Here is a 16,907-nt window from a genome sequence, read left to right as displayed (position 1 = left end):
GTAAAATTGGTGACACAAGCCATGTCACACAAGTTAATTTAATCCAAGTTGTCCGTTGATGTGGAAATTCAAATTGAGACTTTTTTGTTGCACTTTTAAACACTCCCTCTCAACAAGAAATGGATTATCAACCATCCCTTTCCTGGACCTATGGCACTCGAACTTCCCTCTTGAAAAATCCTTTGTCAAAATGTCAACATCTTGTTCCTTTGTCGAAATGTATTATACTAACATTATCCACCTTTTCACATAGTCCCGCAAATGGTGATATTGGATATCTATATGCTTGGATCGATCATGAAATATACGATTCTCATAGAGCTTAATGCAACTTTTATTATCATAGTATATCATAGTTGGATCCATCATTTGACCAAACAGTCCCACAAGTATCTTTCTCATCCAGATCACCTCACATGTTGCTTGACTTGCAACCATGTATTTTTCTTCTGTCAAGTTGAGCGCCACATATCTTCACTTCCTGTTATACTAAGAAACTATTGTGGACCCAACACTGAAAATTCAACCTGATGTACTCTTTTGATCAGATAGAATCCCTACCCAATATGCATCTGTGAGGCCACACAGCTTCACTCCCTATGTCCATCTGTACCATAGTCCAAATAGGGTAATGCCTTTGAAATACCATAAAACATGCTTAACTGCCTCCCAAAATAATTTTGTTCGCCTACCCATAGCTTGGCTTAGTTGGTTGACTTCATAGCATATATTTGGTCATGTGTTCACAAGATACATTAGTGAATCCACTAACTGCAGATAAATGGTATCATCCACTTCTTTACTTGAAGTGGCATGCTCCTTCCTCCAATTGGTCTCTAGATTTGTCTCCATGGGTTTACAACTCTCCATGCGGAATATATGTAGTATCTCATTCACGTACTTTCCTTGAGACAAAAATAGTTCCCAATCACCTTGCCATACTTCCAACCCAAGGAAGTAGTGCATGAGACCCATGTCCTTCATTTGAAATTTCCTTACAAGGTCGTCCTTGCAAGATATGATCATCTGCTCATCCCCAGTTAAAATTAAATCATCAACATATAATACAATAATAATAAATTTAACTTCTACCAAGATGTGATAGAGTTTTTCATCCACTTCACTTTTGTTGAAGTCCAAACTAGTGAGATGACTGCCAATCTTAGTGTACCAAGCATGGGGTGCTTGCTTGAGACTATACAATGCTCACTTGAGTCTGCACACATGAGACTACCGATCAAATGTATAAAAACCTTTAGATTTCTTGATGTTCACCTCCTCCTCAATAACCCCATTGACCATTTTTTTTAAATCCATTTGGTAGATCTTCCACCCCATCTACAGAGTCAATGAAATAATTGATCTAATGGATTAGTACCTTGCTACAACAACAAAGGTCTCATCATAGTCAATTCCCTCAACTTGAGAGTATCCCTTGGCCAAAAATATGGCCTTATACTTCTCTATGCTTCCATCTACTACATGTTTAACCTTGAAGATCCATCTCGAACCCACAATTGATTTATCTGTCGGTCTTGGGACCACTTCCCAAACAATTTTATTTACAATGGATTCATACTCTTCCACCATTGCATCAACCCATACATGTTTCTCTACTTCTTCCTCGAAACAAGATGGCTCAGTATCTACATGGTCATTCATTAGATCCATGTATCCAGTGTATCATTCAGGTGACCTTCTCTACCTGCACAAATTTAAAGGAGCTCCCACATTCTCCATCACATCCTGCACAAGTACATCAACTTCCCAGTTATTTTTCTGCCTTCTCTAGATGGTCCTACTTGAGTGGATGTCTCCACTCTCTGCTCCTCAATTTGTGGTTGTTCCACAACTTCCTGAGGCTCCTTCTTTTGAGCTAAAATCTCCTCTTCTAGAGGGATCTGAACCTCCCTCTCAAGAGAGCATTGCATGGATTTCGCCTCATCAAAATTTACATCCCTTCTCACAAACATCATTCTGAAGGATGGAAAGTACACATGGTAGTTGTGTGGATTTTCTGTATAACCCACAAATACCCCTAACTCTGTTGTTGGCTCAATCTTTTTCCTTGATTCTTTGGATACATGGCAGTAAATAGAGGCTCCAAAAATCTTGAAGTGAGAAACATCTCAATTTCTCCCCAAGAAGGCCTCTTTTGATGTAACCATACCAATAATCTGATGAGGACTCCAGTTCTGTAAGTAGACTATTGTGTTGCATGCCTCATCCCACAAATTTAGAGGTAGGCCTTAGTCATGCAACATAGCCCTCGCAACTCCCATAATGTTTCGGTTCTTTCTATCAGCCACCCCATTTTGTTGTGGGTTTTGGGGTGTTTTTATCTCTCTTCGAATTCATTCTTTCAGACATAAATTTCTGAATTCATTCGAAACATACTCGCCTCCATTATCACTCTTGAGAGCCTTCACCTTCTTGTTGATTTCTTTCTCAACAAGTGCCTTGAATTCTATGAACTTGGAGAATGTCTCATCTTTCTTCCACATGAATAACATCCAACACTTGAGAAATCATCAATAAAAATGACCAAATGTTTGTGTTTGGCAGTGGAGGATGTCAAGAAAGGTCCACAAACATCGGAGTGGATCTTTTCCAAGACTGCATGTGCTTTGTTGTCGCGACCATGGAATGTGGATTTTGTGTACTTCCCTAAAGTACATCCTTTGCGTACTTCCCATTTCTCAAGTTCTCCTTTAGGGAGTCCAATGGTTATTTTTTGCATAATATTCAAGGTGCCATGATGCAAATGGCCAAATATTCTATGCCAAAGTTCATTGACATCGTAGCTCTACACTTTATCCACCTTAGTGCTTAATGCAACACAATATTCCACATCTTAATTATACAGGTTCTTCACACAAACCCCGATCTACTTCACTTGTCCCGTGGTTGTGTCTCAATAATTCTTTCCCTTTGCTAAATATCACATCATAACCACGTCTTCCAGAACTACAACAGAGATGAGATTCTTCTTTAAGCCTAGAACAAGCATGACGGCCTTGAGTCTGAGAGGGGAACTCGAGTCCCCCTAAAAGGTGATTGTACCAATCGCGATCTTGTTTAATCATCCATCATCCCCTAGCTCAATGTGCATCTGGAGATCTTTCTCCTCTAAGTCACTGAAAAATTCCCTACACCCTATCATGTGGAATGATGCATCTGATTCCAAGTACCACACACTCCCCTTCACTATGTTATCCATGCATGAAATAACGGTGAATTCAAGCTCGAATCATGAAGCCAAATCTTCACGTGCTGCTCCTCCTAAGGTCTTTGTGCTCGACTTTTTGTGTGGACACCTCATGGCATAGTGCCCAAAATCATGAAAATTGAAGCGTTTAATTTCAGACAAATATTTCTTCTTTCCCCTTATATTGGACTCTGGTTTGGTTTGAGATTTCTTCCCTTTTCCCTTATTTCCCTTTCCAACCAATGTAAAATTTTATTTGTCCTCGCCCTTGGATGAATTCACATTTCGATTATTTCACCTTATTTCCTCTTGTACCAAATCAGACCATAAGTGTTCCCAATTTGGTAATTTCTCCTCTCGTTCACTGAATCTTTGTAGCTATGCCAACTCTTAGGAAGGCCTAGAAGGGATAGGTTTACCAAGTCATCGTCTTAAATAGTAACACCAACTCCTGTAAGCTCATCATGAACTTTTGTGAACCTGATCAAATACTATTGAATAGTTTCATTCTTTTGCAGCTTGATATTTTGAAGTTTATCCTTGAGCACCAATTTCTTATGGTCGCTAATATTATAGAAAAGTTCTTTCAGTTGTTTCCACATTACATAATGAGTTTCTTTCCCATGGATATTTGTGACAATGTGAGCTCACACTCCCTCCAATATTATTATCCTCACCTTGGATACATCTTTCTTCCATTGAGCTAGGTTATGGGCATCAGATGCCTATGGTTTTGCAACATCTATCTTGATGTATTCTAGCAATCCATTGTCATCGAATATTTCTTCCATGTGATCCTTCCATGCAATGAAATTAGAGTTGCTTTCCAAGGCATACTCTAATCTCATCCCATTGAAGGTCATCTTCCCAACTCTGAATAGATCTTGCTACATTGAACTGCAAAATCGATTCTCCTCAAAAAAAAACTTTGAAATTCCTACTCTAATGTGAATCCTATTGTGATACCATGTAGAAATTATGGTGTATATTTTCAATTACTCATGAATTTTTAATCAAAATAACAAGACAAAAACCTACTCTACTGCTCTGTGGAATTCAATTCACAATTTAGAACATCAATCACAAACATGCAATGACAAATAACACACATGCACACAATATTTTTTCCAGGGAAAGCAATTTTCTAAAAACCCCAATGTCTGCTTGCATTAATATGATGAATATAGATGTATTACAATTTCTTTGCTCAACTAATCACAATTTGCAAGTGAATAACCCATCTCACTGCTCATTGAGAAGCTTTGACCTAAACTTAGTCAATATGTACCTCATCTTGAGCCCCTATTTTCTTGCACAATTCCTTGAGAAATTAGGCCCCTACTATTTAGTAAATTCCTCAAATTGATTGCACAATTCCCAAGGTTTATAATCTAACTTCATGCAACACCTGTACACTCAAGGCTAGTCAACAACTATTGTTACACTGCCTTGAAATATCCACCACAACTGGGGAACTTGAGTTCTCTGCACGCACTAGCTACTTTTGATTGATTGATCGGTTAACTAGATGATCATTGAGTTTGACTGAAGTCTCACTGCACAACTGACATTCCACTAGTTCCTCCAACAGTATGAAATAGTTTAATTGAAAACAACTTGAAATAACTGACCTTGATTTCTACAAATTATCAATCACACATGCTTAACTTAACTCCAAGGCCTCTAACTTGAATTTACTGTGTAAACTGGGTGACACGAGCCATGTCACACAAGTTAACTGCATCCAACTTGTCTACAAATGTAGAAATTTGAATTTTCTCAATTTGACCTACGAAAATCAAATTGAGACTTTCTTTCTGCATTTTTTAACAAATGATGACTGCTACAACCATGTAGACTTCTACTTCAACTATCCTACCAAGATTATATGACAATGTCATTTCTATTTCAACTCTAATGCATCTTAATTTTTTTTATGATTTCCATCATGATGTCTATCTTCTACAAAACTGAAAGGAACTCAAGTATATTTTAGTCATAGTAGAGGTCTTTCACTTCTTCCTTCTTTGTCTTCTTCTTTTTAGGTTCTTCCACTTCTTCAGTGACATGGGATTCATTTCTTTATTTTCTCTTCTTGTTTTCCTTCTTAAGTTTAGGACAATTCCTTTTAAAGTGCCCATATTCATTACACTCATAACATTGTATCTTTGACATATCGATCTTCTTCTTTTTCCGAGGATCAAACTTTCCAAACTTTCCTTTTCTCCTAGCCATGGAAGCATATTCTTGAACTTGTTCATTTGATCCAACATCACTTTTTTCTTTCAACCTAGTTTCTTCAATATTACATAATGACCAAATTTCACTGAATGGAGTGGCTTCCTTCTTTCCATAGATACTTGATACAAAGTTGCCCCATTCATCAGGTAGTGCATTGAGCGCAATGGTGGTAATTTATTTATCGGACATTATTTATCCCAGTTCTTATAGTTGATCTCTTATTTGTGATACCCTCATAAGGTATGAGGCTACCCCTTCTTCCTTTGATACCTTCATTTTTTATAGTTTGTTTCTCAATTATATAACTTCTCCTACAGTAGTTACGGAAAATAGTTCTACCGACATATCATAAATTTCTTTAAATTTTTCCAACTTTGCTACATAAGGGATGAGGGAACCCTTGATTGATTCTATGATAATTATTTGAGACCTTATTTTCCCTTTCATATACTTCAATAGTGCTTGATCTTCCTCTTGTGATGGTTTGGAGATCGAACCCTTAACATGTCCAATAACTTCATTCTCTATGAGGGTCAAATCTATCCTCTTCTTCCATGCAAGGAAATTTGATGACCCAACAATTTTCTTTCTCTCCTTGCAAAATGAAGTCATGTTTATAGTAGATTCAAACATAAATATAAATATACTTACTTGTCAAGTGAAGATGCTCCTAGATGATGATATATTCAACTTGATGCTTTCTTGATGATGATCTTCTTTGATGATCTCCTTCAAGCATGTTTGAGATGTGATATTTAATGTGAGGGGATATCACCTTGATTTATTTGATGATGATATCAATTCTTCTTCTTGCTTCATTTTGATGTAGAAATGTAAAACATGGAGACTTCAAGATGCTTCAAATATGTAGTCCCTCTTTCATTGAGTGGAGGTAGGGTCCTTGAGGTCTTCTTCTCCTAGTGATTATGTAATCCTGGAGATGATTATTCCTCCTTGATGTTTCTTAGTCCTCCTTAATAATTTCCTTGTGCTCATCCCTTATATATCTTTCTTCATTGAGGTGATCTTCAATTTGCCTCTTCTTCTTGTTGTAGTCACATTAGCTCTAATACCATGTTGAGAAATATAGGGGCAACTAGATTAGGTGATTTCTTTGACTTTGATAACTTCTTGCGATTTATTTTTACTTAAATTGATTTACTTATTATTTTACTTAATCATTATTAGTTTTCTCTATCGTAAAACATCTACCAAATAATGAAGATCAATAAGACAAGGAGACACAAGATGTAGGTTGTTAGTCAAGGCCAAAACCTCTCCTCCTGAGAGGAAAACCCACAAGAATTCTTTTCTTCTTATAGAATCTTCAAATGATGAATTCCAAGACCTAATACCCTTAACAAATACCCCTCTAATACCAATTCAACCTTCCTTCTTGATGCGATTTACTTACGCAAATTACAACAACAACCTTTGACCTTCCAGCAACTTCAGCCTCTAACAACTTTAAAGAAACTTCTACAATTTCAGCTTTCCCAACAAATATTTGTACAACTTTGACTTTCCCAACAACTTCTATAATTTCAACTTCCTCAACAACTTCTTCTGAAATTTTGAATTTCCTAGCAACATCTACAATATCTACTTTCCTAGCAACTTTTGCAATATCGACTTGCCCAACAACTTTAGAAACTCTAACACAAGATAGAGAGAGAGAGAGAGGACCAAAAACTTTTAACTTTCTTTTCTTCTTCTTATCCTTTATTTTCTTTCTTTTTCTGGCTTCTTTCTTGAGGAGATTGAACTTGCTTGTCTTGTTCTAAAATGAGGTCGAGTTGCTTCTTACATATAGGCTTTCTAGGGGTACGAATTGCCTCCATGAAGCTGACTTGATATTTCATGTAGGATGACTTTTTGTGGTGCGTTGACAAGGTCTCGGAGGATATTTTATGACTCAAATAAATTTATTTTACATAATACAAGATGCCCAAATAGGTATTACATGCATGACAATGACTCTTTTGACTTCATATTTCTATGAAAAACTACAAGCACTCATATGTGCTTGACCTACAAAAAAATTTACCTTGAGCATGAAACCCATGCATCAAGAATGAAAATAATAAATGTATTTTTCACCTTTCATAAAATACATAAAATCATGGTTACAATAGACATCATTTACACATTTCAACAAATGCTTGTTGTAAAGTTGCTCCATTCTGATGGTAATGCATTTAGTACACATATGGTTACTCTCGAATCATAAATTGTTTCCCCAAGTCCTTGCAAATGGTCTCTTGGCTAGACTTACATGAGAAAGGATTCCATATTCTCATCCTTTGACTTCTTCATTCTATATAATTTATTCTGCAAAGACATATTTTTCCCTGATGTACTTATAGAGTATAAATTCACTAGATTTTAATACATAACCTATTATTTTTTTTAACAAATGGAAACAAAGAATATTTAATAGATTCAAATATGATCCTTTGAGCCATTAATTCCCCTTTCTTGTACTTTTCTAGTTCCTATGTCTTGTATGTCCAAGATTTTCCTTGATATTTCAACCTTCTTGATGCCTTCAATATATTTGAAGAGACTTTAATAATTTCCTTGGAACAACTTCAAAGAGTGATGAGTGATAAGAATATCCCTTGATGCTTTCTTCAAATCTGCCTTCCAAATGGATATTCTTTCAAGTGAGATCTGTTGAAAAGCGTAACTAGGTTCGGTCTTCATAATGACATGTAATTATGATTTTATGTAATGAGATGTAAAGAAGAAAAATAAAATTATTTTATTGACTTGCTTCATGGGTTTCATGAGCAAGAGATTTTGTTTTTGAGTCAAGACTCCCATTGAGAGTCTTTAGGAATTATTTGTAATCCAGTCACAAAATGTTAGAGTCATTTTCATGTAATGAAGTCATGTTACACTTTGTAAAAGGTCAAACTTTTCTATGTAAAGTATCCTCTAATACCTTGTCACTTATCCTCTTCAAGTCGGCCTACAACGATGGAATAACTTTCTAGAAGAAGTCGGCCTAACCACTTGTGATCATGTCAACCTAAAGGACATGAGTAAAATTTTATATATAGCCACACTCAACCTCATTTACAAGTCAACAAATCGACAAGCATTTGGTGAAGAAGTGCGAAGAAGAAGGCTACAAAGATAAGTGCAAAGAAGTGATAAGGAGAGTTTCTTCTGGGCAAGTGAAGGAGGATTCTTCTGGGTATAGCGAAGAAGAGATTCTTTTGGGTAGAGAGAAGGATACTTTCTTCTAGGTATAGAAAAGAATACTTTCTTCCCTGGACAACAAAGGAGAGTTACTTCTGGGAAATGCGAAGGAAGGATTCTTCTAGGGTCAGTGAAGAAAGGGTTCTTCTGGGGTACTTGTTTTAGGTGACCGAGCTAGAGACTAGAGACTGCGATTCTCTAGGAGAAGTTGGGAAGAAGAAGTGTGAAGACTAGAGACTAAGATTCTCTAGGAGAAGTTGAGAAGAAGAAGTGTGACGACTAGAGACTGAGATTCTCTAGGAGAAGTCAAGAAGAAGCAGTGTAAAGAATAGAGACTAAGTTTCTCTAGAAGAAGCTGAGGAGAGTAGTTTGAGATAAAGAAGAAAGTCGAGAAAGATAGGAGGCAGAGAATAAATGTTAGTGACAAGTTTATTTGGAGTATACTAGAGTCAACAGTCTTTGTCATGGTCTTGGTACTCATCAATTGAAGATCTAGAAGAAGAATTTTGATTGGGTTTTCGTCTCAAGAGGTGAGAGATTTTGGCCCTAGATGACAAGCCTACATACTGTGTCACTTGTATTTTATTGTGCATATTGGTAATTTTCTTGATGAAAATAACACAATAGTAACATAACGAAGAAAATACTGTAAGCCAAGAAGTAAAAGTATATCACAAGCAATTATCAAATAGAGAAATCTTTTAACTATCCATGGCCTAGATTTCTCAACATGGTATTAGATCTTAGGTGTTGAAGTCAAGAAGGGGCATTCAATCAAGAAGACATCAAGAAGTAGAAGAAGGATAATAGCATATTCAAGGGCTACCAAGTTCAAGATCTTCAAAACCTTAGATCGAAGAAATCTACACCAGTAAGAGTCTTGAAACCATATTCAAGAAAGAAGGAATACTAAATCATTCAAGGAGGATCGTGAATAAATATCTCTCTCATCAATATCTCAAGAAGAAAATTCTCTATCAACATCAATATTAAGGAGGAAGAAAGCATCAATTTCTCAAGTAAGTCTATGACTATACTTAATAATAAAAAAATGTCTTTTTGCAAGGAAAGCAATAAATTGGTTGGGGCTGTAAATTTCCTTGCATGGAAGAAAAGGACATACCTAAATCTTATTTAGAATGAGGTCATGGATCACATCAAGGGGTCGATAACCCGGCCTCCAAAGGAAGATACTCAAGCACATGCTAGATTCATGAATGGAGAAGTGACAGCCCAGAGAAGTCTTATAGAATCTACAAAAAAATCTCTAATCCCATATGTATCAAAGTTGGATACTGCAAAAGAAATATATGACAAACTAGTAGAGTTTTTTTCCGTAAGTACTACAGGAGAAGTAATCTCACTAAGGCAAGAAATCTACAAACTAAAGACATCCAAGGAATATGGTATAGCCTCATACTTTATGAGGATATGAGAAATTCGAGATCAACTACAAGAGCTGGGAGAATTCATGTCTAATATAGAGATGACCGCAGTGGTACTAAATGCACTATTAGAATAATGTGGTAACTTCACTTCAAGTTTATATGGGAAGAAAGGGACTACTCCATTTCAAGATCTATGGTCACTATGTAAGATCGAAGAAACTAGACTGAAGGAAAAAGATGATGTAGGACCAAATGAGCATAATCAAGCATATATTGCCATGACAAGAGGAAAAGGAAATTTTGGTCCTCCAAAGAAAAAGAAGAACATGGCCAAGGTAAGATTTTATGGTTTTCAGGAACTTGGGCACTATAGAAGAGATTATCCTAAATGTAATAAGGACAAGAGGGATAAGGAAGAATCCCACATTATTGAAGAAGTAAAAGAGCCTGAGACAAAGAAGCTTAAGAAGGAAGAAGTAAAAGATCTCTACTATGACTGAGATGATATTCTTCACTAGAAGGTACTTTTCACTTGTAATTTATAGATAGAAAGCAATGTAAATAAGATAGGATGCATCAGATTATAGGATCATGATAGAAGCATTAGAAGTAAGAGCTCTTGACATGAGAAGAATAAATAATGTATGGAATAAATTCTATGGATTACAAGGAATAAGGGTTCTTGGAAACCTCATTTAAATCTCAAGTGATACTTATAGAAATAAGTAGAGGTCATCATCGACTGGGATCATCATACAATAGTCAATAAGAAAACATTTACCTAGTGAGGATATGAAATATCCTCGAGTTTCTCTGATGGAATATTCATCAAATGATTCACCGATCTAAAAGGAAAGCAAGAGTTTAATCAAGAATTCCAACTCATGGGATTCAAGGGATGAAGGTATGATGACATAACAGGAAAGCAGGTCTAAAGGATAAATTTATTTCGTTCAAATGAAGCTGCTACAAAAAGTCTAGATGACCAAACGAAAAGATGAGGTATGTATTCTTACATACCTTATTATGAAAATCATGTCATGTGGTTGCAGGTTATATGGATCACTATTTACATCTTGGGAAACGTGATCAAAAGAAGAAAGGATCTCCTCCTATGAAAGATTGCAGAAAAGAATAAGTCACACTAGATGAAATCAACATAATATGTTCTCATATGAATCATGAGGAAGCTTACTACAATTAAAAAACTCTAATTGGAAGACCCTGGGAACAAAATGTGTGAAAATAAATGAAGAGATCATAAAATATGCAATAAAGGAAGAAGCCACTCAACATCCGAGACCAAGAAGAGTTGACTAGAGTATATCACAGAAAGATATGAAGACTCTGATGAGAGTCGGAAATATATGGAGACCCTTGACAATGGATATCTTTGAGAGATGTGTCAACATGAATGCAGGATGTTGATACCTACAGGAAGATGTCATGATGAAAGATCATCACAAAGGTAATGTTTGATTTAAGTGTTCATTTATTATTTTTGAACTGATATTTAGATGGGCTTATGTAGGACTGCTAAAGGGAAGATATGTGGATGACTTCCAAGAGTACCATATTGAAGGAGGTAAGATCCTTCTAGAAAATATGGCATAAAATAAAGCAGCATGACGTGAATCAAAGCTAGATGGAAAACGGATGGATCACTTTCTGATGAAATGAGGACATGACTAACTCATGAATGAAAGTGATGGATGTTTGTGCCCTATGAAGAAGTACCCAAAAGATGAAGAATCCATGAAAAAAAAATTATGACATCAAGGAAGAAATGGTTTCTTCAAGTAGCCGATAGACCCAACATCTCCACCTCAGAAGTTGTTGTAGGTTGCTAGTTAAGAGGGAGCCTAAAAAGAAGTTTCTTACTTGGAAGAAACTTGGAATTCCTAAGCCAAGAGGGAGCTTAGGTACATTCCTTTTATAGGAATGAGTACATTCCTTTATTGTAATATGTCCTCCCTATTTGAGAGCGAGAGATAGACATGTCATTCTGGTCTTCACTTGGAAAGACAGAATGGAGGATTGGGTAATCATTTGACATCTGATACTCTTTAAGGATGAGATAGTGCATCAAATAGAAGAGTATTCGTGGAGGATTGATATTCTTTGACAGCTGGGGAGTCCAATATAAGAATAGTCCTCATGGAACACACCCTGAGTACCTAGGTAGGGGATATTTCGAAAGACAATGATGATTTTCTATAAATCATTAATCTCGCCAGCAGTGAGCTCAGAGCTTGTGGAGAGATGGAGATGTTAGTCAAGGCCTCGCTATGTAACAATGTTGGTTGATATGTTGCTATAAAAATGAGTTACCAATCCGAATTCTTCTTATGATAAATTATTCAGATTGAGAAAGTCCAAGTAACATTATGAATACCTCCCTAGTTAAGAGGCAGAGTTGAAAAGTGTAACTAGGTTCAGTCTTCATAATTACATGTAATTATGATTTTATGTAATGAGATGTAAAGAAGAAAAATAAAATTATTGTATTGACTTGCTTCATGAGTTTCATGAGCAAGAGATTTTGTTTTTGAGTCAAGATTCCCTTTGAGAGTCTATAGGAATTATTTGTCATCTAGTCATAAAAGGTTAGTCATTGTCATGTAATGAAGTCATGTTACACTTTGTAAGAGGTCAACTTTGTCTATGTAAAGTATCCTCCAAGACCTTGTCACTTATCATCTTCAAGTCGGCCTACAACGATGGAAGAACTTGCTAGAAGAAGTCAGACTAAACACTTGTGACCATGTCAGCCTAAAGTACATGAGGACAAGTATAGATATAGCCACACTTAGACACAAGAAAATCGACAAGAATTCAGTGAAGAAGTGTGAAGAAGAAGGCTACAAAGATAAGTGCAAAGAAGTGATAAGGAGAGTTTCTTATGGGCAAGCGAAGGAGGAATCTTCTAGGCATAGCAAAGATGAGATTCTTCTGGGTATAGCGAAGGAGACAATGATGAGTGTCTATAAATCATTAATCTCGCCAGCAGTGAGCTCAGATCTTGTGGAGAGATGTAGATATTAGTCAAGGCCTCGCTATGTAACAATGTTGGTTGATATGATGCTATAAAAATGAGTTACCAATCCGAATTCTTCTTATGATAGATTATTCAGATTGAGAAAGTCCAAGTACCATTATGAATACCTCCCTAGTTAAGAGGCAATGTTGAAAAGAGTAACTAGGTTCAGTCTTCATAATGACATGTAATTATGATTTTATGTAATGAGATGTAAAGAAGAAAAATAAAATTATTGTATTGACTTGCTTCATGAGTTTCATGAGCAAGATATTTTTTTTTTGAGTCAAGACTCCCATTAAGAGTCTTTAGGAATTATTTTTCATCTAGTCAGAAAATGTTAGAGTCATTGTCATGTAATGAAGTCATGTTACACTTTGTAAAAGATCAACCTTGTCTATGTAAAGTATCCTCCAAGACCTTGTCACTTATCATCTTCAAGTCAGCCTACAATGATGGAATAACTTGCTAGAAGAAGTCGACCTAAACACTTGTGATCATGTCAACCTAAAGGACATGAAGAAAAGTGTATATATAGCCACACTCGGACTCACATAGACACAAGAAAATTGACAAGCATTCGGTGAAGAAGTGCGAAGAAGAAGGCTACAAAGATAAGTGCAAAGAAGTGATAAGGAGAGTTTCTTCTGGGCAAGCGAAGGAGGAATATTCTGGGCAAGCGAAGGAGGAATATTCTGGGCATAGCGAAGATGAGATTATTTTGTGTATAGCGAAGGAGACTTTCTTCTAGGTATAGCGAAGAAGAATTTCTTCCATGTACTCAAACGAGGAGTTCATGAGAACTCTAGAAATCTCCTGGGAGGCAAATATGTATCTTGGACATCACAATACAACTATTGGGAGCATATGCACTGGGCGAACTTTTATCATTCATGTTTTTCATCAAGTAATAAACCATACAAAAAATGTAAATCGATACTAAGATGCAAGTCTAATATAGATGCAACTACTCTAGTATGACAACACAATATGATGATGTTAGTTGTGCAAACATAATATGCAATTCACTTGCACTACCATGCAAGGTGAGAATTTAAAGAATGAGTTAAGTATAGTCAAACAACCAACATATCATTAGATCAATATAACATCTTTTGTTCATATGATTTCTTGTGAGATAGGGCATCAAAATGTCACATCCTTCTTTGAAAAATTATTGTGATGAAGGGAAAGGGTAGGAGGCAGGAAAACAAGAAAAATAAGCATCATGAAAAATAATCATGGATGAGGAAGAAGAATACAACTTGCACGATTGGATCATCTCTTATAACAAAAGAATGTACAATTCAACAACCAAGCCCATAAACTTTCGATGAAGAGAAACCTCCGGCATATCATTCTCATCATTTTCCTTAGAAATATCCTAAGAGTGATATGATGAAGATGATGAAGGAAGTATATGGTCATCATCGATGTCATATATCAGATTATTGTCAAAATGATGACCAATGTCCCATTTTCTTTCTTCTATATGTAAAAATTCATAAATGTTAACATCATGCAGATCCCAAGGAGCCATTTCCTCGAGTTTCACATTACAAACAAAAGGGAAGTCGCCATGGTGAAGTCAAAATTCCTTGCAAGATTCTTGCTTCACCCTGCGAGCATGAATTTAAGGTTCAATGAAGAACAAGAGCTTCATTCTTCTAATGGAGTTGGAAAATAATGATCTACATTGTCATTAGGGACAAAAAAACATGTTGTGTCCTCGAAAATGGAGCCAAAAATGTTACCACAAAATCTAACAATCCTTGGAGAGGGAAACCCTACAAGACAAAAATATAGATTAAGCCCTAACAATGGGGTAGACACCCAATTTCGCCTCAACCAAAAGCCCCAACTCTTTATGGAATTACACCGATGGGACGAGTCCGAGTAGGAAGGATATCACTTAGAATAGATATTTTAGGTATAAGGTGCAAAGTGATCAAGCTAGAGGTCATTCTAAAGAGAGGCTCAATAATGATTCAAGGCTTACAAGAACCGAAACACTCTCAAAGAAAATCTCTAGAAAACAAGTTTCAAGACCTAGGGATTTGATATTTTTGGTGAAAACAAGTGTTCACAAGGTCAAGGCCAAAGAGAAATAGTTTCTTGCAAGATAATCAATTATTCCAAGGCACATGAAACCCTCAAGAAAGTCCTCAAGCTGAGAGAGAATAAACTAGGGTTTCCCTCTAAGGAAACACCTAGGGAAAGAAATTTTACAGATGAAATTTGGTGGATGACCACCAAAATGATATTTCACGTAGTCAAGACATGCCTCTTGGTATTTAAGCTCTCAAACCACCAAAAATCCTCCTCCCAAAAATTCTACTCCAAGCCGTAGTTATTCTTCCCAGCCTTAAAAGGACCAAATTTGAGAACATAAATTTATGGAGAAAATTTAAGATTTATCATCAAGTGATAGGAGTAGCGCATTGTCCTATAGGAATATGGAGTCTAGGATGTTTAAGATAAGTCGAATTCCTTCTAAGGAGATCAAAATTTGATGCCATAGTTATCAAAATTACAAGAGTTACACACTTAATGGAATAATGGATTTTGATGGAGAATAACAAGAAATACTCCACTAGGAACATTCATTACATGTTACAATGGGTAATGCATACAACATTCATCTAGATATTCTTCAATAAATTGATCTTCAACAAATTTATCTTCAACAAATTAGGGTACATAATTTCAACCTAGAACAATATTCCATGCATTAGATATTCAACAAAATATTCCCTTACAAGATAACATGCAATATATCCTTCCATTAGACTAATAAATAGCTCCAAATAATGTTAAAATCAACATTCATATATCAAAATGCATCCAAGTATCTCCAAAATATCACCCACAAGAATAAAGTGTGAATTCTCTAAGAGATCTGAAATTCACAAGTTTGAGGATGATGAGATATGAAATGCCATCTCTCTAATTTATGTGTGTCCAATGATCTCTAATTTTAGCCTACTATCCCCTTAAACAATAAAATAATGGGAAAGAACTAGGCAAGGTCACAAGGTGACCTTATATCCAATGTAAAATCATAATAGATCACCAACCAAAGGGATGAAATGCTAACAGCATGCATATGTAGGCCTCTTGAGGGCATGCGTTGGGCTCCTCTAGTGCCAAACTAAGTGTAGAGGGCTCCAAAAATCATGATCTAGGGGTTGGCCCCTAGATCTCCATGTAAATCAATATGTGGACCCCCAATTTTGTGTTTGTTAAGTTATGGTATGTTCTATGCTTATAACAGTTTACTTCTTTTTCTTATTATATTCCACCGATTAGCAATCACATGTACATAAAGTAAAGTGCAGATAGAACATTAAACGATCGACAGAAAACAAGCCAAGACAAGAGACACAAGATGTGGCGGCTAGCCAGGTACAAACCCCATAATGTGTGGGGAAACCCTTTGATCAAATCTTCTTTTATCTTCAATAATTCAGCAGAGAGAAATAGTACAATAAATCTGATTCATATCAGCAGTAGCAAACCCTAGATCAGTAGCATCAGCATTAGCGGCTTCATTATCAAACTAGGGCAGACCATATCTCACAAACCGACGGTCGAATTGACTTCATTACACCACCAAAAGTTTCGACTTCCAGAGGAGGTTCAGATGAACCTACAGCGCAGTTCAGATGAGGAGATCTTCTAGGCCACGCAAGTCAATCTTTACTTCTGCAGTTGCAGCTTCAGTTTCAACAGCTTCCGGCTTCACATGTGAGAGAGAGAGAGACCCATTTCAGTGCAGCAGAGAAGAGACTCATATCTGCGCAGTAGAGAGAGAGAGATGTGATGA

The sequence above is a fragment of the Pinus tabuliformis genome, chromosome 3_2 (assembly GCF_031772625.1).
Source record: "Pinus tabuliformis cultivar Carrire ecotype Pingquan chromosome 3_2, CPIR1, whole genome shotgun sequence".
NCBI lineage: Eukaryota > Viridiplantae > Streptophyta > Pinopsida > Pinales > Pinaceae > Pinus > Pinus tabuliformis.
Note: the sequence above shows the minus strand (reverse complement) of the source record.